This window comes from Macaca nemestrina, chromosome 8, assembly GCF_043159975.1.
Source record: "Macaca nemestrina isolate mMacNem1 chromosome 8, mMacNem.hap1, whole genome shotgun sequence".
Classification (NCBI taxonomy): domain Eukaryota; kingdom Metazoa; phylum Chordata; class Mammalia; order Primates; family Cercopithecidae; genus Macaca; species Macaca nemestrina.
Window position 1 is genome coordinate 39,660,329 of NC_092132.1, and position 24,418 is coordinate 39,684,746.

General features: G+C 36.3%; 1 protein-coding gene across 10 annotated transcripts in view; it reads right to left on the bottom strand.

The window, feature by feature from the left end:
* The window catches only part of LOC105476003 (zinc finger protein, FOG family member 2), a 503,988-nt gene that overhangs the window by 50,682 nt on the left and 428,888 nt on the right, over window positions 1-24,418 (bottom strand). The window lies entirely within an intron of this gene.

Consider the following 24,418-nt stretch of genomic DNA (forward strand, 5'->3'; position numbering starts at 1 on the left):
TTTTATGATTATAGTTCTAAAGGATCAAAGAGAGTCCTGGATACTTACCAATTAATCTTTAAATGACTGGAAAAACATAACAGGCTGAAAATATGGTCAATAAAATAAATATCCCACTCAAGTTCTAGTATAGTATGCTCCCATTTCCAGATCCTGAAAGTAATTAGTTTACTATTCAGTTTCCGGGAAAAGCAGATTTTCTGCATTAATAAAAGCTTATCTGCTATGCTAATTGGCTGCTGGGTAGGTAGGTTCTACATGTTCTTAGGACCATGATGTTTATGACCCCACTTTTTTTAGATATGAAAAACAGCTTCCAAATCCTTAGTAAATCACCAAACCCACTTACTGATCTTACTCCATTTGCCAGGCTACCAAAGATAATCATCCCGACATAAAGCAGTGACCTTTTAAAAATCAGACAGATCTAGGTAAGGAACTGAACTATAAATATTTAGCAACTACGTGACCTTGGGAACTCTACTTAACCCTTCTGAGACACAGTTTCCTCATCTGGAAAATGGGGATTATCCTGTGTATTGGAAGATAATTGTTGTGTAAAATCACTTTACAGGAAGGACATAGCACAAGGTTGAACATGGAATAGTCACTTCAAAAATGTTAGTTCTACTCTCTTCTCATAATTATTTACTTGGAATGGCAAGAACTCTTTCCTGGAAGCTTTAACTAGGGCAGATTGTAAAAAATCACCTGCTTGAGGTATTGTCCCAGAAGGTATTGGCCCTAGAAAACACATTTCGTTTGCTACTCTGTTCTTGGCCCTGGTCTCCTTTTGGGGAGTGATTTATATCATTGATTTCAGACTGTTATTCTGGAAGGAGACTGGCCCTGTATGGTTTTCAGACCTCTATTGTCTGCTGCAATTTTGGAATAAATATGCACTTGCTAATATTCTGTATGCTAGAAATCTAGAAAGTAGTTATTGGCTTCAAAACACCAAAACTCTTGAGATTTACATAATTTTGCCATTTCACGGAGTTCCAAATTATTAGGATTTTGTTTTGGTTTGTTTCTCAGATCACAGATTGAGTTTTAAAAGCTGGATAGATCAGGGGAAACTGAAGAAAAAAGAAAGTCATTGTGATTGATACGATATTTTTATTTTTTCTCTATATTTTCTATGAACATGTCTATTTCTTACATATAATTCTCATTTATTTAAATAAACTTGAAGAGGAATTTTTAAAAATCGCTTTCAATACATATGTTAACATGACAAATACTAGTTTCACCAATAAAGATCTACTGAACTTTAACAAGGTAGCTAGACGTGAAACACTATGGTAAGGTTAAAGATTATATCAGGTGTTATCAGTACTGTGCCATTGAGTGTGGATTTGTTTACATCCAAAATCTGGCTAAGTGTTTAATTGTAAAATTTTAAAGTGATTGTGAAATGGTGTGTGTGTGTGTGTGTGTGTGTGTGTGTGTGTGTGTGTGTGGTATAGCATTGTTTGGGGCATTAATTTTAAAAATAAAAACTATAAATGTGCAAAAATATTTATATGAACGACACTCCTGAATAGAAGCTCCATTTCTAATAGTTGAACTTGATGCACATACTGGTCTCTTGGCACGCCCAGCTCAGAGCCATCTGTTACACTGGCATTGTGCCCACTCACAAGGAGTTATGCCAGTTTAACATGATATAGGTGACACCAAAATGAAGGTTTGAGAGGATAGATAGTGGAGTGAGCTATGAACCCTCCTGTGCTCAGGACCCTTGGTGGCTGTCTTTATTGGAGTGGAGGATTTGTGTTAACTCTATGGACTCTGTTCATTCCCCACCAAAAAATTCAGTGTGCTGTCTGTCACTCAGAATATTAAAAATGTTACCAAAGTGAAGAAAATCAAATACTGTAGTCTAAATCCTTGCACCATCTTGGAACTAATACTATCATTACATATATTCTTGAGTAGGTCAAATGCATCATAAGCACTGATCATTGATTTTCAAAGGGACTTTCAAAAAGCTATGAACTAACATATATAATATGTATGTTTCATGAGAAGGAGCAGTACAAAAAGAATCCGCAACTTAAATTATTGGTCAAAAAGTTTCTTAAATGCTTTTCCTATAGTATATCCATCAATTTCATTGTATTTATGTGCTTCAGTCCTTATGCTAATATATTGAGTTTCTACTCTATTGCTGCGAAACAAATAATAAAATTTTTATTTTTGAAACTATTGTTTTTCTAACAAACTCCCATAACTTTTTACAAAATGTTATACTGTTAAAATCTGCAAAGCAGCCTATTTTCCATTGTCCTGCACTTTTCTGAGTTAAATGTATTTTTTCAGGAGGGAAGCAATACACAAAAGTCTGTAAGGGAACTCAAAGAAGTATCTTTAGACAAGCCCGTGCATCAAATCATCTTGTGTCGAAAGAGACATTAGCAGGACAAAAGTAGAAATACCCATCCTGATATTCTTGGGACATCATGAAATTCTCCTTAGTTCCTTCATGGCTAAATACACAGTCTATGTACTTACAAAAAGAGAAATAATTTAAGAAGACAAAGAAAGCTTTCAGAAAACAGTCTAATTGATTTTATATATTCTTGACATTGTAATTCATGGGTTAGCATCACCCGGTCAGATTAGGTAGCACAAAACATAAGGTGGCAAATAAGAGATACTTTTCATCAGTAATTCACGTAGTTTCTCAACCTGTATTCATAGAACACACACAGGTCAAGGAAATGTGGAGCACAGAGGGTGAGAGAATACATAGAGCGCTCCCTCAAAGTGCTTACTTACTGCTCTTAAAAGAAGGGTGTAGATTTCTCCTCTACTGTCCTGCAACACTGGCCCCTCAGTAGGCCCTACATTCCATTGGATCTGTATACTGAGATGCCAGTGGATCTCTGCAGAGGAAATATTCATGATGCCCATAGAAATATATCCCCAAAGACTGACAGAACATGATTTAGCTTAGTACATTTTTAAGTTTGTCAAGATGATATACCTTTGTTGTGTGTTCTATTATAATTTGGTCCTTTTTAGGCTATGTGGTTTTGCATAATTGCTTATTCTCTCTGAAACTCCGTTGATTTCTCTGTAAGATGACATAATATCTCCTACTTCCTATGGTTGTTCCAAGGATTGTATATAAATATACAATAAATATACAATCTGTGCATATAAAACGTTTAGCACAGAAAAGGGGCTCAACAATATTACTTCAACCATTCATCAAGGTAGTGTGATTCAGACATAAATAATACACCCCATTACTTGTTTTTGTTTTAGCTGAAGTCTATCACCTATTTGAAAAGTCATCTGAAGTAGGCTACAACCTTTCAAAACTGGGTTTATTCCTTTTTCAAATATATCTTCTTATATTTCTATCCGTAAAGGTGTCCCAGTTGCTTGCTTTAAAAAAAAGGACAAATGTCAAAACTATGCCATGAAATAAATCCATACATCCTTGCCTTGGTCTAAACACTATAATCTCCCTCATATCATTTCCTGCATAATTATTTTGAACCCAAAGTCTTTAGGCAGGAAGTACATTTAAGTTTATGTTTGCTTTGATTTTACACATAAATCACTGTTAATTAAATACCACAAAACTTACAAAAGTTAGGTTTTGGATATGTCCATAATAACTGAAAATGTTTTAAGTGCAGAGATGGTTAAGGGAAGACTTAGCACTACTGAAACACCATGCAGCTTTGCATTCTTTTAAATTTCTTTTAAATATGTATATTGCATGTGACCTACCTGGCTAAGGCTCTCAAAGATATAACCCCCTACCTAACTCATTAGTCACTTTCCCCTACATGTGATTTTTCCTCTTTCATTGTGCTCCAGGCACATTGGTAAAGCTCTTTCTGGTCCAGGGCCTTAACCCTTGCTGTTCCCTCTGTCTGGCCAATACTCTCCCCACACTGCAAGTTATTCATATCCATCAGGAAGTCTTCGCTGAGCAATTACCATAGGCCAAATTCCATTGTTCAACACTCTCTCTTTGGATAAGTTCCTGAACTCTCTCAGGATAATATCCACTCGTTGGCTGACCTTTGAATTAACCTAATCTAGTGTCTTACCTTTTAGAGCTGTGGAAAAGTAATTTCTGTCTGTTTTGTTCACTAGCATAGCCTTTAAATATCAGAATAGCCAGCACATGTAGATATTTGTTAAATGTAGGGATATCATCCCTGGCAATGGTCAGGAACATTAAGGAGGCCTCCTCTTTGCATGCACCAATAAGCAAGATATAAAGGTAGAGAGGGTCATGGTGAATGAAAAGAATTCATGGCTGAATTCATTCACGCATAAATGCATCCATCATTTCACCATTCTTACTAGATTACAGTTCAAGATAATAATAAAGTCAAGTTCCTTAACCCTAGCAAGTTATTATCCATTTGAATAATGAATACACACATGTGCATGCGCACACACACACGAGTATCAAGAGACAGTCCATGCATCAAGCTGAATCACATGACATCACTTGCTGTAAGAGTTTTACAGGAGTAGAAAAATCATTATGCCAGAAATAATTGGGAGCCTTAGAAAAAGAGATGGGATTTGAGCTGGCTCAGGAAGAATGTCTGTGCAGCGGATATTGTGGAAAGGCATCTTGCCCTAATAAAGGAACCCAAGTCTGCTAGTATTCTGTTTACCTTTGGCCATAATGGCAAAGTCAAGAAAACACGATTCTTTTCCAGCATACGGCATGCAATACTGTAAATGTGGAAAATCCATTTAATTTCTCTCGGCCCCATTTTCTTCATCTTTAAAATTAAAAAGCTAGTACATTGGTTTCTTTCAACTGATTCCAAGTCTGAAATTGGCAAATAAGATAAAGTAATAATGTCATGCCACAGATACTGCCACAATTAGACAAGTCCAGGTGAGGTTTCAGAGCTTGCAAATAAAATGGTATTCCATGAGCCTAAGCTTACTCATTGTTATATGTGAAATGGAGTTACATAAAGGTAAGGATTCAGTAAATACTTTATAACTCCACCTACCTAAACTCCAACTAGCCCCTATCAAGTGGCATATTAAAAATGTCTTTGGAAGGGAGGGTCATGATCTAAATAGATGCTTGTTAACACAGGCCAGGAAGCACTTTACTGTCAGGCATGAGTTTCCTATAATGACTCTGGGTCCTGCTGTGGATGTCTTCCTAAATGAATAATCCATTCATATCATAACATGCCAACTACTGGAGGCATGATTTCCATATGAGCCTTCAGAGTTAACAACGCCCTAGCTTTCTATAACACTCTTATATTTGGTGGATTGGAATAACTCAGGAATGCACGTGGAAGCTGGACTCCTTATTAAAAGATCTATTTAAGGTTTTTGATCAAGAGATTACTAAAATTTCACAGGAAGTCTCCTAAAAATGAAGCAATAGTTTTCTGTTAAAAAAATCAAATGACTGAAATAAAAAGCCCAAAAGCATACAGTCCATTGAAGTATCCAGAACATTATTGCTATATTACTTCTAATAATTATAAAAAATCATTGTAGAGCCTTGGGTTCATGTATAGAAGGCTTTTCTATTTAAATTTGGATTAACTTGAGATATGGCACAACTACAGATGATAGGTATAACTTAGCCAAGCTATTGTATAAAAATACCTACTATTGTGTGTGGAATAAAGAGAGGGAGAGATTTTCAACTGTCAAGCATTCTCTTGGATAGGCAAGATTCTCCAAATTTTCAGAACTGCAATAAGCGTCATGATCTTGTCCTCCTTCACTGATCCCATAATTTGTGAATGCTCCCACCAGAGCCAGTGAATGACAGTGGTGATTATTTTTAGTGAAGCATATACCTTGGGTCTTCTTTGGTGTTCACAAAGCAGGTACTCAGGAAAGTTTCTTAAAAATAAGAATTGTCTCCTATTTATATTATATAATATGCAGTTGTCATTGTCACAGGTTGTCATTGTCACAGGTTGTGGGTCCTGCTCCCTATTACTCTGCCTGTACAAATGTAAGGAAATTCCTTTACTCTCCAATATGCCTTCCATGAGGTGATGCCTGATTGTAAGCATTCATCTTTGGAGTTTCATGTGGATATGGTTCTAAAAGCTTTGGGAGACATTCTAGGATTCAGTTGCTTGGTGACTATTTGAACAATGACAAAAGTGGGCACTGAGAGAGGTCCCAGGCTAATTAACAGTTCTATGAAGTTATTTTCTATACACATGACATAATTTCACACCAGAAGCCCAGAACAAGGAGGAGAATCAAAGGAAGTGAAAGTAGAATAAAAAGAACCCACTACATAGTTTTGCTTAGGGATGGCCCTGCTCATCCACACGATACCATTCCCAGGTTGTTGGTGGGTGTGTAAGTATATGTTCAAGAATATGGAAAATTTCACTAAGTCTTAAAAAAATTCAATAGATTCATTAACCATGATTGGTAAGATAGTCACTTCAAGGTGTTTACAAATTTACTTTGAATTATGGAGTCATCAAATGTATTCCAAATATAATAACTATGCGTTTTGTCCTGGATGTGGAAGCAAATTTTTATTATGTGCTTAGATTTTCATTTTTAATTACACAGGTGACTGCTTAAACATTCCCATTAATATAGGAAATTAAAATGTTTTTTAATAAGTTGAAATTAATAATTGTTTTTATAATTTTACACACAGACTGAATGAGTCTTTAAAAATATATCTTTTAAAGCAAAGCATATGCATTTTGGTCATTACAGAGTTATCTGTCTTCAACTTGCGAGTCTAATATGCAATGAGAGTAAGTGATTGGGCTGCTATAAATTTGGAGATAAAATGCCTTTAGATGTCACTCTAACAAGACTTGCATGCTATTAGTATTCTCTCAGGGATCAATTTTAAAAGTTGTAACATAATAAAAAATGGTTGGACTATATTTCCCCACAGCTTTCATTTTATTATGTTGCATGAAATATGCCTTTATTGGCTATAGCATTACTGGAAGTAAAATATACTGGGTACTGAAAAATTCTGTCACTTTGTATTAGCTGTAAATTATCGACTAGTATAAACCCTAATTTCATTTGTCACATTCTGTTGCATTGCTGCTCTTCCCTGTTCCCATTCTGTCATTCTGGCAGGCCCGCGCTGCCCCAGGTATCACGGCATCGCCATCTGCACCCGACATCTGTCTCTCTATTGATCACACGGGTTTAGCACTTGATCAAACAGAGCACAACAGAATACATCTCTTTTTGCAATACTGCCAATGCCAACTGCTGCATGAAATCTACTACAAAAGCCTCTACCTAGTTTAAAAACTGCATTTGAGTGGTTCTGCTTTGCTACCAAACTCAGCATTTTCCCCTCTCCGGTCTTACATTGTGCAAGAGTTATATTGAAATGAATCTAGTTTTCACATATTTCAGAATTAATCAGGCTAAATGTGACCAATGTCACTGATGATAATGAAAGTAACTAGGAGAGTCATAGAAAATAATGAATGCTTTTTAGGCCTACCTCCATGAAAGCCATTGTTCCTACTTTATTATAGTCTGTTTAGGGGCATTTGTCAGGATGCTTGAAAGCTTTGACTGCCCACCAGAGCTTTCTCGCTTTTCATCCAGCTGCTTTGGCACTGTGGAACAGGAGCATTAAAGCTATCCAAGCCAGCAGACAAGTGCTCCATGTTGGTGTGTAATGTACAAGCAATTTAGAGACACCTACATTTCGCCTGGTATAGGCAACCCCTGACAAGTCTGTGGGAGCAATCACAGATTTCTGGTTAGCCGCAGGGAAAAACAGCACATTTTCAAAAGGGCTACAGGGTTTTTACCTGTGTGGCTCTCACTCACCTTAAGGTAGGGCCACATGCACAGTCATGAAAACCAAAGCCAAGATGTTGCAATAAACAGCCAGCACAATGGAAAGATAAGGCTACAGGGAGATATTCAAGGAGAGTAAAAGCCACAACAGCAGCATTTTTAGCTCCCAGAAACACAATAGTAGGATTAAGGTATGCAGTTATTTTTGTTCTCATATTTTTACACTTTGCACAGTGAGACAAATTGTTTCCAGGGAGAATATCTTACACTCACCGTGTAAACAAATAAATAAAAATGCCCTTAAATTTTTAAGACAGATAGCCATATCACGTTTAAAACCTATTCAATATCTTACTAGCCAGAGATTGCATACTTTATTTATAGCCTTACAAATTACCTCGGGGAAACACAATAGAAAAAAGCTTCAACATTAAAAATGATCAAGGATTCTTTTTTTATTAATTTTAACTGAATCATGGTGGTTATAAAATTAGAAACCCTTGTTTTTTTAAAAAGGCAGTATTAGTTACATAATAAGACAAGTGGATTCTGGCAATGTATTATTCATAAGATGTTTTGCAGCCAAATACATTAGAGTATATAGTTGTACCAACAAATTAATATTTTAGAGCTAATTGAAATTGTTCTCCCTATAAAGATTAAGCCTCTTCTACCCAACACACTTCAGTCATTAAAATCACACTTTTAATGCCTTGTCTAAATGATGTCTGACATTAATACAAAGCTATATTAAAGCACTCAAATGACCAGTTCTTTTGTAATGCATTCTATATGATCACACACTGGGTCAGAGTTGGGCAGTGTGCATGAAGTGGTATCAAGTGGAAGCTAATTAAAATATATTCTCCATAGAACTTTACAGAAAAAAGAGACCAATAATCATCAGAAGGTATTCTGAAAATGGCATTTCTGAAAGGCTTGCAGCATGCTTTCTTCTCCTTGCATAAGGGTGATTTTTGACACAGAGGTTTTATTACAGGCACAAAACTTCCGTTGGAAAATCATTTTTTACTATGTCAATAAAATCATTATGAAGTCTTTCCAATGCTTCTCTTATATAATTTTTATTTCCTAGAAAATCAAGTTTCATTTTGAGAACAATAAAGGTTTTCCCTATTTTGCCACATTTTCATTCAACTACATAACTTCCTGAAAACAGGGTTAACCTTCCCTGCACTTCATGCTGCTACAACTATTCCTACAACACACACGCATGCGTGCACGTGCACGTAGACACACACACACACACACACATTAAATTTCTCCAGATCGTCACAAAATGCAGGAAAGCAGACACATTTAAGGTCATATCTATGGCAAACTTGTTCGCCCACTACAAAAAACCTCCTAACAATAGCTGTTTAAATCTTCTACAGCTTGGGCCAATTTTGCAACCGTCATGTTTGGGCTTACAAATCATGTCCTGGTTTTGTTCTCTGTTTTCCCTCAAACATATCTGTATTAAAGAGGGGGGAAAAAAATCACAAGCTTTACCTCCATCAATAGAAAAAAAGGTTGCTACTACTTTTCTCTTACAATTCACATTTCTTATATTCTTTTTGAGAAATTAGATCCAATTGAGAACGGCAGGTCATTGAATAAGAAATTGAGGCACAATATTCATCTCGAGATCAGGGGCCCTAGACAAAGACTTTGCTCCTGACGTCTTTTATTCAGAGAATTTCCATTGATGTCACCTCATCTCGAACTTTTCATCTCTGCATGGTATGACAGAGCTTCGAAGCCTGGACTTACTACTTCCTGCTGTCTAGAATAAAGCACACGCTTATAAATGGGTAATTCTACTTCTGACGCTACATATTTTCAAGACAGTGGACCTAAGAAATTCTTTGTAAAGCTAGTTGAATATAGACTTATAGTTGAATATTTGCTTTTAAATTAAACAACTTCAAAGTATCTTTTAATTTAAGTCCTCTCATCAATAGAAATGAAGGGACCACCTTCCTCATGGTGTATAACTGTAATTTGCCCCAATTTTCAGTCTAGCTTTTGGACTCAAAGGAAATTTAATGACTCTAAACCAACAAAACCCACCCATCTCACTAGGAAAAAAAGTGAATTTCATGTGTGCCTTATTCCTACAGTACTTATGAGAAATTTAACTCTACCATGATAGCTACATTTATTATTGTAATTAGAACCAGGGAAAAATATTAAGCCGCGAATACTTCCACCTGATATTTAAGAAGCATGAATTAAAAATCTAAACATGTTTTTAAATAACACACTAGAAATGCTAACAACGATACAAGGCCTATACTGAGTGCATACACTTGCTGAAACAGCAGTACAAAATTCAATCATCACTTAAAGAATGACACATTTAACTAGCAGCAATTATTTTGTATGAATAGAAATTAAGGTATTGTTTTTAGTTCCACATTTAATGACATTTTTGTTACCACTTTGTGGTTAGGAAATGCATTGTTACATGATTATGTCATATTGCAATGACTATATAGTTAAGAAAAATATAAATTTATTTTCTTACTCACATGTTTTTAAACTGAAAGGCAGTTGAATGCATTATCAAGTAACTTTTTTTTGGTTACATGTACTTTGAAGCTACTAATTATTTAATGGATTTAGGTTCGATCGTTTGCGTTTTAGAAATTCAATTTTCTTTTTCTTAAACATAAATTTGTTTTTCTCTGGTGGCAGTTCTTTCCAACATAATTCAGCTCTAGTAGTAATCCCAGTTCCAAAAGGAATTAGAGAGATTTGTAGTAAAACTGAAAACTATTCCCAAGAACAGCTTCAATTATCACATTGCTGGTTGAAAGGTGAGGCGTGTGAACTGTCTGAGGCCTCAGAGGGGCTGTCCATAGGTGGGCTCTGTGTATAAGGTTTATGGTGTGGTTTATATGTCTCCAACCTCCAAGAGTTAAAAGTCAGACTTTCATGCCACAAAATCCATCATTAGAATTTAAGCTACTGATCTCTGGAACCTAGGATATAAATTCCCAGCATATCATTATGTAACAAAAAAGTCACTTGTCATGGTGGAAATTGCAGCTAATTCCAGGCATCCTCCTGCCCCTTTGTTTGGTTTGCTAATGAGAGGTGCTGAGAGAGGAGCACGCCCCCTTTGGGTGACCCTGGCCTCTCACGTTGATCCTGCTCAGGTGTGTCAGAGATAGTTCCAACACATTCAGAAATCAGATGCCGACTGAAAGCCCGATGTGCTTGTTTTATGCAGTGAGAAAGGGATTCTGAGCTTTGCTCCTGGCCCTTTCCCCAATTATATTATAAGAAAATTCTACTCAAGTGGCTTGAAAAACTTGTACAAACTGTTCCAGTGTCCTAATGAAATTCTAAATGATCAATAATTTATATTTTAGATTTCCCTATGTACTTAGGGGAAAAAAAGGTTTTCTACTTTCAAGTATCTACAGAGGCAGAAAAATATTTCGACAATTATATAAAGGGTTATGACTGCAACCGTATGAATTGAAGAGGTTAAGGTTGGAAGCACAAATGATGCGTAATTTCCGAAATCACTCCTTAAGTTCATTTCAAATAAGGTGTTTAATTTTAAAAACAGATCAAGTGTTGTTTGTTTATTCTATACGATTAAGCTAAATTATGAACGAAACACTATTTTAAGTGTTCTACGTTGACAAAGAAGGAGAAAATGTCCACGGGCTTTAAAATATGCGTGCTGTTGCCACAAACAACCAACTGTTTCCTGTTTATGACAAAGGAGTAAATAATCCATTGATCTGGCAGCAGGGCACCTGCTTTGCAACTGACTCCATATCAGTAGTCCCTGAACCCTCATTATTTTTCCTCAATTAAAGTTCATAGTCTCAGAAAGTCTGTTCTGAGCAGATGTACAACTGTTCTTGACGACGGAACACAGAAGAATCACAAATTTAGAAAACTACTGCCATTTCATAAACCCTAGAATCACATCATTTGTTGTGGGTAAGAAACATTACAAACAATATGTCTCTTTTATAGGCTGCTAAGCCGGCACATTACAGAAAAGAATATTAAAGTTCAAAAACTGTCACATGAGCAGTACATTATGAATACAGTAATGCATTTTTTTATGATTCAAATAATGGCTACTGAAATGAAAAAAATAAAATCTTCAGTGGGTTATAATGTAAAAATTGTGACTGAGAATTAGACAAAATTGGAAATATGAGCAAAGCCACGCACAAAGTAATGATCTGTAGAGAACGACACAATGCAATAACGAATGTATTTCAGAAATATGGATTCGACTAATGCTAGTTTTATTTTCATCTTTTGCATAATTCTGAAACCTATGAGCACTGATCATTAAGGCAAACCATTTAAATAACAAATGCAGCAAGAATCCAGCTTCAAAATACAACTAAGAGACACTCAGTTGAAGAACTTTTTTTTTTTTTTTTTTTTTTTTTAACAATCTACCTAAGGTCAAATACCACAGCATCATCCATTTTAAAAGCTACATAAACATAGCCTCCATCACTCATAAACTCCTTCGGTGCTTTAGAAAATGAGAAAGGGAAGTAAGCAGTCAGGGAGATGTTCATTTTCATTTTATTTTAAAAATGTTATCTCAATAAGACATTGAAAAACATATTTTGCAGTAAATAAGATGAAGTTCCTATACTCCATTTTCTAGCCCTTCTTTCCCTAAGCATAATTCTGACTCCACAGTATGTGTTCCACAGGCTGTAGCAGATTGTGAGTCGTGAGGTCAGAGTATATGCTTAAAGCATCAATGGCTACACCTGTCATTTTAGTTTCCCGGGAAGGATGTGTTATTGTTTAATGCTGTAACAAACATTCGTTACAATCTGACTTCAAGTTTGCCACTGCTGTGGAGCTAACTATCACTACCCATCAATCCAAATATTTTAATCATAGTTTAGCTTCCAGTATCAGTTATTATTTTTATGTAATTATTTGAGACACATTTTTTTTTTTCCTGGCCATGAAGTCTCTTGCAATCCATTCTGAATTTCTTACATAACCAAACTACAGTGTGTAAAGGTAGAAATAAATCAGGTTTGTATTTTTGAGCATTAGTACAAATGTTTAAAGTAGTCTGCACGGTATGATTAGCAGTAGGAAAATATTTTTCCTCTTTACATTTCCGTAATATTTACATCTGGCTAACACAGAGAATATTTTGGAGAAATTAACAAATCTGATTGGAAAATCTACCTTGTATTCACTTGAAAGTCTGCATGCTGAAATTATAATTCATTTATTACAGGTCTTGATGAGAATACAGTCTCCCTCAGACAAAGGGTAGTGTTAACATATCCTGGGTGACCAAAGCTCTCTTTAGCTTTGTTCCAGGGTAAGCTTGTCTTTATGAAAATCCTTTTTGTATATTTCCGCCAAACTGGATTTCTTACATTTACATTTAAAATGTCATCGTTGCTCCTAAGATAGATTTCACCAATTTTCCTCTTGGCAAAATTGGTTGTGCTCTGCCAGTGTTTTTCCTCTGAGTCAAGAAAACTATGAGTATTACTCTTGCTCATTTCAGACTTAAGAAAACGTTGAAAGTGTAGTAACCAAAATTTCATCATCAAAACAGACATACAGAGTACATGGAGTAAAATACCTGATCTCTCAAGTAGCCCAATGAAAACTGTGAGAGACAGAAATAATTTCCTAACACACAACTTAGATATACACATTTAAAAAATTTCCTGAAAGATAGTATACTAATCTAATTTCATTTTCCTTGAATGACATTAATTTCAAAATGTAGAACCCAATTTCACCTACTAATTATAAAATGTTTTAAAAACACTTTAGTAATAGTTTGTAAAGGATTTTTAAAGAAATAATTAACTTCTTAAATTTTATCACAGATAAAATACACATACAATTAACTAAGACCACAGCCTTGGAGGCAGCAGGGCTTGTTGCAGAAACAACTATAAAGTATAGATATTATACAAAGACAGATAACTATTCGCAACCATTCTGGAATCTATGAGTTCTTTGAGGATAGGGAAGTTACTTAAACTCCCTGAGATTTGGTTTCTGAATCTGTAAAATGTAGGTAATTCAGTCTGCAGGAGTTTTTGAAGATTTCAATAAAATAACACATAAAGTCTCATCACATAGTAGGTATTCAATAAATACTAATCTCATTTTTATCGGTTTTGCCCTTGACCAAGGATTAGCAAATACAAATTTTTTGTTCTTTCTTTGCTGTCATTGACATTCACTGCCGTGGCCCAGGAGAAATCTTGCGTACTCATACCTCCATACTTATCTCCCTAAAATATTCATTATAATCAAATTCCCAACTCTTCTGTAACTAGCAGTATTACCAGCCTGACAAAGTACTAGAGACAACAGAATAGCATATTCCTGGATAGCTAAATTCCTTTCTGCCTCCCTTCCTCCACTCTCTTCCTTCTTTCCTCTTTCTTATCCTCCTTTTCCCTTCCACCCTTCCTTTCTTTCTTACTTGCTTCCTTTCCTACATTCTCCTTCTCTTCTTTGATCTCTCTTTTTTTTTCTCTTACTCTCTTCCATTTAAAAAAAAAAAAAACACAAAAACCCAGCATTTGTTTGTTATGAACTAACAGTCATTTGGCAAGTTGTAGGGAGAGGACAGCTCTCACAGGAGTTCCCAGTCCTAGAGGGGAGAAAATGCCGAACACGACCAGGGTTATACCATGAAAGTGTTCTGCAAAGTAGGCAAGGGGCTACAGCTTCTCAAAGCAAAAGAATCAAAGGGAGTTTGGAGCCTGGGGAGGAAGTAATGCAGGTTTCATAGAAACAATTTTGTCCTTTTGCCCCCAAATATGTTTGATAAAGGGAAACTATTTATTAGACTTACTATTTAAAGAAATCTTTCTCTGCTCTCATGGCATGCAAAGGAGTCTTTTTTAAAATCTATCATTTTCTTAGAATGCCTTAGAGACTAGTAATTTTACCTACTGTCCATTACCCAGATAGATGTGGACTACTTTTCTTTTCACGTGTTTATATTTGGAATGTTTTAGTGATGAAAGCATCTTCATACATTCTTTTAAAATCCCAAATATGTTTCTCCATTTTGCACTTCAGTTTTACTTCCATAATTTTATTTTGCTCCTTCATTATTAATATCACCCATGGAAAATAATTTATACTGGAAAAGAGAACTAAAGGAAAATGAGTTAATAGAGAATGTTGTTGATGCCTCAGGAATGTCTCCAGCAGTACGGACAGAGCCAGTGTAGCTAGTAATGGCACTTCAGTTCATGTCTATATTGTGACTTTCAATTACCCTAGTGATTTAATGGTAGGAAAATATAGGTTCGCCCCATTAAACATTGTTTTCTTAGATGATGAAAACTTTGAAATCTTTAAAAATTTAGTCAATTCTTTTTATTTTTTTCCTAAAGGCAAAATCTGCAGCTTTGTCAATGCATCATATTCTATCCATTTGAGTGCAAAGTGATCATGTGACAACAAATGTAGAGAATGTGGTGCTATCAGTTTAGTACTTCAAACCAGCAAGAACCTCAAATTACATTAAGGAGCAAAAATCCAAATCATTTTTTCAGAGATATTCTAATTGGAAAACCCTGTTCATTGAGGTGAGCCACATAAACTGTCGCAAAGACAAAACAAAAAACAAATCACCAATTTAGCTTTCAAATGACCCTCAATATTTTGTCTGCTGGGGAAAGCAAAACAGAACAAACCCAGCATGCTATACTTCTTATGGCACTGAATTTTAGGCACAGAGAATGCAAATGTATACATGCTTCATTTGTGTTTTACTAATGCCTAAGAAATCAAGATTGCACATTGAAGAATGCATTTACATTCTAAACTTTAGTCTAATATTTAATTAACAGCCTCAATATATATTCTCTTTCATATTTAAAATTACTGTGCTTGGTCTAGAGCTTTCCTTTACCTTGACCAGGATTGTTTTAAACTATTTTTTGCCAATTCTACAATGATGATAAATAATTATTGGCAAAAAAAGTAGATAAACTGATTAAGCACAAATAACATATACAAACTGTCTTAATAACTAAAGCCTTTTATCCTTTCCAACTTTTATCATAGGTGTGTGGGGCCTCTACTTCATAATCCCAATAGATTCATGTTGAACGATAATACACAATTTTATATTAAGTCAATGAAAGCATTGTTCAAACACAAAGATATTCTGTTAAGACATTATGGTCAACAATGAAAAAAAATTGTTCTCCTACAAAAAGATACAAATGCCAATATACCAAACTCTACATACATTGAAGTAAACTAAGCAAGTTGATTGTAACTGCAACTTGCCAACTGCTAAAACAGCTCAACCACAAAATATTAGGCCATACCACACATGTGTGAATGCATGAATTGGTTCCACTTTGAAAATGTCCTTTGCCACTATGCAATACTAATGCATCATGTGAGAGGTTTAAGGATTTCTTCTGAATCACTTCCTTTTCACCAGTGTTACCACACTAGTATATTTAACAGAGACATTTACATGCTTTGCATTTTAAGTGCCTTGAAAATCCAAGCACAGAGCCTGCACATTTCCGCTGCACCATCAGATGTAATGAGTTATGGTACTATCGGCATGTTGATAAGCTATAGCCCAAAGAAGAACAAGAAGGAAGTATAAAAAATATGGCCAGAGGATGGGATAAAATTATCAGCTAGTGTGTTTTCCTGTTTGGTTTTAATCTACATTTAATTAAATTCTTATCTTCTGTGTACTTATGGTCGCATTTGAATGGCGAGACTGCATTCATTATGAATGGTAAAACTTAACTCAGAGAACATTACATGTGGCTTCTTTAAAAAAGAGAGGCAGGAAAATGCGGTCTTTATTCTTTACACTCAGGTCTTACAAAAGAGGACCAAACTCTCTCTAAGGTCAAGTACCGCAGCACTTAACCTTCGGGTTAACTGACTTGGAAATTTGGAGTTAACTACATTTTTAATGCTATTTTTTATTTTTACAATTTGGAAATGTTATTATCAAATTCTGAGCCTGAACAGAGTCGGCAAGGGGAGCAGTGAAGTGCATTAAGGAAATGCCTTCTTCATTCTTAAAAATAAAGATGATAACAAGAAGTTTTTATTAGTATTGCAAAATGTGTGCATTAGTCTGCATCCTTAATTATTAAAACCATTATAGTTCCTTGTGTTTATATGCTGAAATAAGAAAAAAAAATATCTAATTGCTATTTGAAGCTTTTCCCCCCTTGTGTTACAGACCCTTTGAGTTCATTTAAGCACCCATATATTTCAGAGGAAAATAACAAAATGTTTTGAATTAACATCATTAAGTAAACCAGTAGTTGTTTCATAGCACTTTTGGTTCTATTCCAGGAATGGCAGGACGAATTGAGAATGTCTTCAGGTGGTATTTGGCACCTGTAATGAGCATGGTTTCCTCCAGTCCACTTAAAAATTGCATTGGCCTTAACGCAGAGAAACAGAGGCAACTGTTTTTCACTTACATTTGAATGTTTATTGCAGAAGAACAGAGATTTGGGAAAGGATTCCCTGTCCCCACTGATCAAAATTCACCAAAATATATATATATAAAAAATATATATATATAAAAAATATATATATATATAAAATAACAACAGAACAAGAGAACTCAAGAGAACAAAAACTCTCCCATAAATTTCTTTTGCACATATCTACTAAGAAAATACAGATTATTGTAACATGTATTTATAGCTTTTCTTATAAGCAAAAATTTGTAACTAGTAACTACATGCTGATAAAACAAGCATATTTCAAATGAGCATTTGCTGTTGCTGTGGTATTTTATGCAACAGGGAATGCCCGCCAGAAAATATTTAACCTTTCAATTGAAACAATCAAATTTAGACAGTTACCATTAAGTAATGGCACTTATCATTGGCATATTTTATTCAAATACCCCTTACATAAAGACACTGAGAATCCTACCATTCTACCATGACTCAGCGTTGTTTTAAAAGGAGCTGTAAAAGTCCTAACAATTGGGTCAAACAGTCTTTATTTGACACACTAGATACTCCTTAGCTTTGTTTTGTAATGGGGTTCTAAGACTTTCCTCGAATAAGCCACAGACCACTCATTTACCCAGACACTCCAAAGGGGAGAAAGGATGTTTTCAGTACACATTCCTTACACTTCAAAAGTTTCTTTTTGAAATAAGCATTGTTGGCCAGGAGTAGTGGTTCACGCCTGTAATTCCAGCACTTTGGGAGGCTGAGGCAGGAGGATTAATTGAGGGCAGGAGTTTGAGACCAGCCTTGGCAACATGGTGAACAACGCTGTCTCTCCAAAAAAAAAAAAAAAAAAAAAATTAGCTGGATGTGGTGGTGCCCACCTGTAATCCCAGCTACTCAGGAGGCTGAGACATGAGAATTGCTTGAACCCCAGAGGCAGAGGTTGCAGTGAGCCAAGATTGGGACACCACACTCCAGCCTGGGCAACAGAACAAGATCCTGTCTCAAAACAAAAGAAACATTGTTATTTAGGCATTTATCCAACTCAGTAGAAGGAACTGCCATTCTCCTGTGCATACCTGGACATTAAAATCATAACTGGGATTAACAAAGAAAAAGCTAGTGATAATTCTACAACATTAAGCCTTTTTAAAAAATTATTCTTATTATAGTTCTCAAAAATGAAGCAAGCTAAAATATTCCTAACAAATGATAAATTCTGGGAAATAAAACATTCTATCCTGAAAGCACAGCTCTGAAGGTATCACAATAACTGCTTTACTATAATGTGTAACACGCAGGTTAAAGATAATATTAGTGGCCGGGCAAGGTGGCTCGCGCCTGTAATCCCAGCACTTTGGGAGGCTGAGATGGGTGCATCACGAGGTCAGGAGATCGAGACCATCCTGGCTAACACGGTGAAACCCTGTCTCTAGTAAAAATACAAAAAAATTAGCCGGGCGTGGTGGCGGGCACCTGTAGTCCCAGCTAGTCGGGAGGCTGAGGCAGGAGAATGGCGTGAACCCGGGAGGCGGAGCTTGCAGTGAGCCGAGATGGCACCATTGCACCCCAGCCTGGGAGACAGAGTGAGACTCCATCTCAAAAACATAAAAATAAAAATAAATAAAGATAGTATTAGTAAGTTGTTTTGCTTTTATTAAAAAATATTTTTATACAAATTCTCTGATTAAGTACAGTTACAACATGTTTATTTCTTTTACTTCAGTAAATACATGCATGTATTTATACATGCATAAATAGTATCCATGCACATGTACTAACAAGATGTTCTATATGATGCCTTTATCTGAAGAACGGAAATATTTAAGACAATTCAGTTCAACGAACATTTATTGAGAAGTGCTAAACCGACTTAATTTATTATCAGGCAGTAATTCTGTGAGGTACTGGTTAGATGATGATACAATATAGCTTCCGTATGGAAGTACACTATAGATAGCCAATACTGTGATACAGTTTGCTTAGGGTTATCAGGTATAAAGACACATGAAAAGCTACAGAGCTGAGATTGGGTAAAACGTGATATTCCAGTTGGATATGAGAAGAAGAGCTAGAGCTTGTGATGTGCATAGTATTCTATGAATGCAAAAGATGTAGCATTTTATAACCTTTATTGTTCCTGCAAAATCTTTGAGAGAATTGGGATTTACTATGTCAAGAACTGCCACAGAAGAGAAGCAAACAATTCCTACATGAAGTTGTGAGATCACAGGGATACCATTGTTTTATGTATAGTGACACAGTTCAGGATGCCTCCAAATCATTTTCCTTTCCTTATTCTAGCCAAACTGGCCTCCTTTAAACTTTACAAATGTGCTATGCACTCACTACTTGCTACAGGCCTTTTGCACATGCTGTGTCTTGTGGCTAGAAAACTTCACCCTACTCTTATCTAAGTTTATCCTTCAAATTGAGCTGATGCAGGCCTCACTCCTTCAAGGAAGTTTTCTTTGTCCTCTTCTAATATACATACACACAAAGAAACCCACACCTAATCTGGGTGTGTTTCCCTGGTTATATATCATTAAAAAAAAAAAAACCTGTTTTTCCTATGGTGGACCTTTTTCAGTTTGTGATTATCCAGTCATTAGTATCTGCCTTTCTCACTAAACTGCAACCTAGATGTCAACAGGGATTTAATTCTATTTTGGATCCCCATGACTTCCTCAGCATCTAGTCAGTACACCACCAATGGGTTCAATGCATATGTGATAACAAGCAAGAGATGTGCTGGTTATTCAAAGGTAGAGGTGAGACCATGGTTCCTAATCCTGGGAACATGATAGACCGGGACAGAGTGTTGCTTAACTAATATCAGTGAAAGTGCTCACACATATTTTGTGCACCATGGTTTTACTGTTTAAGAGTATAAACTTCTACAGGGAGCTATAAAAAGAATGATAAAGAGTCGAGAGAGCAGAAGACAGTGTTCCTCCATGGACCCAATCCAAGCTCTTTAGCTGTGTTGGAAAAGAAAGTAACACAGTTATTAGGATATCATTTTCATGGTTTGCCTATTTGCATGTCTACAACATGCATATTTATGATGTTTTTAAGATTTAGGGTTTACTTAATTTGACTTAAAAATGATCACATAGGTTGAAGAGTACAAAAGTACTCATGCACTTAATAATTCAAGTATTTATTATTGTTATTTTTCATGGCTACCCTACAGAAAAATACAACCTGAACTAAATAAAGAATGATAAGAGGAATCTATGAACATGTGACGCTTAGGTTGGTGGAAGAAAGTGTGTTCTTGTGGACTGCATGTATTAAATATACATCCTTGAAAGGCAGTATTATGATGTGTTCATTCTTATTTTATGGCAGAAGGAAAACTAACTTGAAGAGCATTTGTTGTGAGCCTCTCTCCAAAAAAGACTTGGTATACGAAGCACCAGAACTGAAGAATGATAGGCACAAAGGGCCTGGTTCACCGGTTCATTAAGGAGTAGTTCACTGTTTGGAAAACAGAGTCAAGACAATCTTAGAGATCTGGGTGCTTCATGTGAGACTCCCTGCCGTGCTCTCACACCCCTGCCAGCTTCCACATTATCCATAGAGGAATGAAGAGATCAGAACCCTGCACCCCTGCACATACCTGGTGAGCCCACACTATTCTTTCCCGACATGCGTAGCCTCACATTCATTCTCCAAGTCCTGAGACACCAGAACAAATCTTATTATGACCTTTATCTCTCTTTTTAAAAAAAATTCAGTCATTCCTAGGAGTCCAGTATTCTCATGGTCCTTACCCCCATGGTCCGATCCTCATACAGGTCTGACTGAAATTCTCTCTTCCATTCTCCACCAGTTGCCCCAAACCATTCACACTATCACTCAAAGGGACTTACCAGCAACATCTTTTCACCTTCCTCTCTGCCCATTCCCTTTGCCCCACTAGCTGTTACCCTCAAGAACAGATGCTGACTTTACTCCTATGAACTGTACATGACTTGACCTGAAAGGGGAATAATTTTCCTTACTCTTCATTGCAGAGTATTTTCCTTCCCCTACTCTAAAAATCTGTTTGAATATCATATTACCATACTATCACTGCTCGTGATGGTCATTTCAAGACCTCTAGATTATTTGTCATCATCTCTTGAAAACTTCGCTCCTGGATTCTCTCCCAATTTGCTCCTGATTTAATTCTTGGTGATTTCAAAATTCATCACACCCACATGGATGATCATTTGTTTGTTTGAGATGGAGTTTCACTCTTGTTGCCCAGGCTGGAGTGCAATGGCATGATCTTGGCTCACTGCAACTTCTTCCTCAAGCAATTCTCCTGCCTCAGCCTCCAGAGTGGCTGGGATCACAGGCAACCTGCCATCACACCTGGCTAATTTTTGTATTTTTAGTAGAGACACGGTTTCACCATGTTGGTCAGGCTGGTCTCGAACTCCTAACCTCAGGTGATTGGCCCAACGTGGCCTCCCAAAGTGCTGGGATTACAGGTGTGAGCCACCACACCCAGCCTTGGATGATTATTTGAACTCCCAGTTCCTTGACCTCTTTCTACCCTATCTACAACCACTCACTCTCTAGGCCTTTTTATTGCTGGGAATCATGACCCTCTCTTATCTAATTTCACATCTGACCATCCCATTCTCACACTATACCTCCTATTGTTCTAATTTACTCTTTCTAGAACTTTTGCTCCAACATTTTTTTTTTTTTAAGAGACAGGATCTCACTCTGTTGCCTAAGCTGGAGTGCAATGGTGTGATCATAGCTCAGTGCAGCCTTGAACTACTGGGCTCAAGTAATCTTCCCACCTCAGCCTCCCGAGTAGCTGGGACTGTAAGCATGCGCCACCATGCACAGCTTTGTAAATTTTGTTTTGTGAAGAGTCTCACTATTTTGCCCAGGCTGGTCTTGAACCCTTGATTTCAAGTGGATCCTCCTTGGCCTCCATCCAATCCTGCCTTGGCCTCCCAAAGTGCTGGGATTATTGGTATGAGCCACCACGCCCAGTCTCCAACATTCTTTAACTTCATTAGGACCTCAAATCCAATATTGTCACCTTTTATCCATTGTCTTTCACCTCCTCATATCCCTACTGTTTATCCAGCTACAACACTGTGTCCCTCATCATAAGCCCTTCCTTGAAAATATTCTCAATTCCCTCATTCCTTCTTCCTTCATTTTACTAGTCTGGCAAAACCTGAACCTTGCTCCTTCCAACTTCGTGGCTACTTTGTATTTACAACTAGCAGTGTACTAGCTGAAGGAAAACACAAAGCAATCCCATCTCATTTTACATTCATGACCAGTAACAGTAAATGGTTCAGTATTGTTTCCCAGAAATCACGCATTTCCCTATCCATTCACTCTCCAAAACCAATTCCCCATCCATTATCTCTCAACCATGCTTCCTTATTCACTAAGAAAACTGTAGCAATCAAAAGAAAACTTAGTTTCTACTCCCACATCAACACAACCACATGCGCCTGTGTCCTTATACTCTGTCCTGACATCTATGACCACAGATGTGCCAACTTTGCTCCGCTCACCTGGGTGTTAGATGCTCTGCCTCTTTCCTGCAAACATCAGCGTTTCAGCCTCAACTGGGTCATCTCCAATAGCATGGCAATATACCACAATCTCTTGATCTTAAACAACAGCAAAATGAAAACCTCCTAGCTCTCATTTATCTGCTGCCATTAAGAGCAAAACTCATTGAAAAACTTTCTGCTTGGTATCTCCTATCAGACTTCCTAATAGGCACTCACTTTCACAACTACATGGAAACTGATCTTATCAGTGTCATCAAAGACGTTGCTAAATCCAAGGGTCATTTTGGACCTTGTCTTACTTGAATATCAGCAGAATTTGGCATAGTATCTTCTTGGAATGCTTTCTTCCCTTGGCTCCTCTGCACACTTTTCTGGTGTGTTCCTTCTACCTTCACTGACTGTTCTTCAATTTTCTTTGCTTCCTCCTCTGGCATCATATGCTATACCGTCCTCCTCCTTTATTCTGCCCAGCCGCTGTGGGCTGCCCTGCCCACGTACCAACACACGACTGCCTCTATCTGGGACATTCTTGCTTAAGACAGTTGCATGGTTCATTCCTTTATCTCCCTTTAGAATTTCTCAAATCTTTCTTTCTCAAGTAAGGTCTTCCCTCACCACCTTATCTGAAATTGCAAACCTCTTCTCTGTTTTAGTTTTCTGTCTTTTTCTCCATATTTTATTGTTTAGCAAATTATACATTTTATGCATTTGTTTGTTTATCAACTTCTTTTCCCTACTGGAGTATAAACTCCTATGGGAAGCAGGTCCACTGCTATATTTGCTTCCTGGGGTAACACCTAAAACATAGTAAGCATCTTCTAACTATTTATTAAATAAATAAATGAGATAGGGCAATGTTTTTATTTTTACTATATTTCTTATGCTCTGTAAGAAATTGTTTTCTATTTTCCATGACTCTAAAATAATTTTATATCTACAAATATAATGCATGTATATATTATATATATATATAAATATGCATACACACATATACATGTTAGTATGTTGGAGTTCTCTGATATTTTAGAAATACAAAATTGCACAGTTATAATTAAAGTTAATTTTGCTGTTTTTACACTATTTTGTTTTATGATGTATTTCTATGCTATGCAAATAATTTACCATCATCTTTTTATCACTTTATTCTTCACATTGCAGTAGAATAAAGTCAACATTAACAAATACGTCTCATATTTATATTGACCAATTACATTTGTTCTTCTCTTCTTCTTTTATGTTTTAACCTCTGTAGGAGAGAAGGAAGAGAATTATAAAAGTATGTTTGTGAAATATCTTCTTTCTGATAGAACAGACCTGTAAGAGGCACATGGGTTTAAGTGCTGTGTAATAGTTGCTATTTCTGAACCCAGTTTTGACTGTCTGTGAAGCCGGTAATGAAATTAAGAACATAAAGATATGATTTGGGTGGATTTCCTTGTCTTCAGGATCAATTATTTTGTCCTAAGTCCATTAGCTTGACTGTCACAGTATTAAGGAGCATTTTTAAGTAATCTCTGAGGTTAGGTGAGGATACAGGGTAAAGAAAAGGGGGGTTTTAAGGAAGTAAAATTGTGGAGAGAAATACAAAAATTAAACCTTTCCCAAAATAGCCCT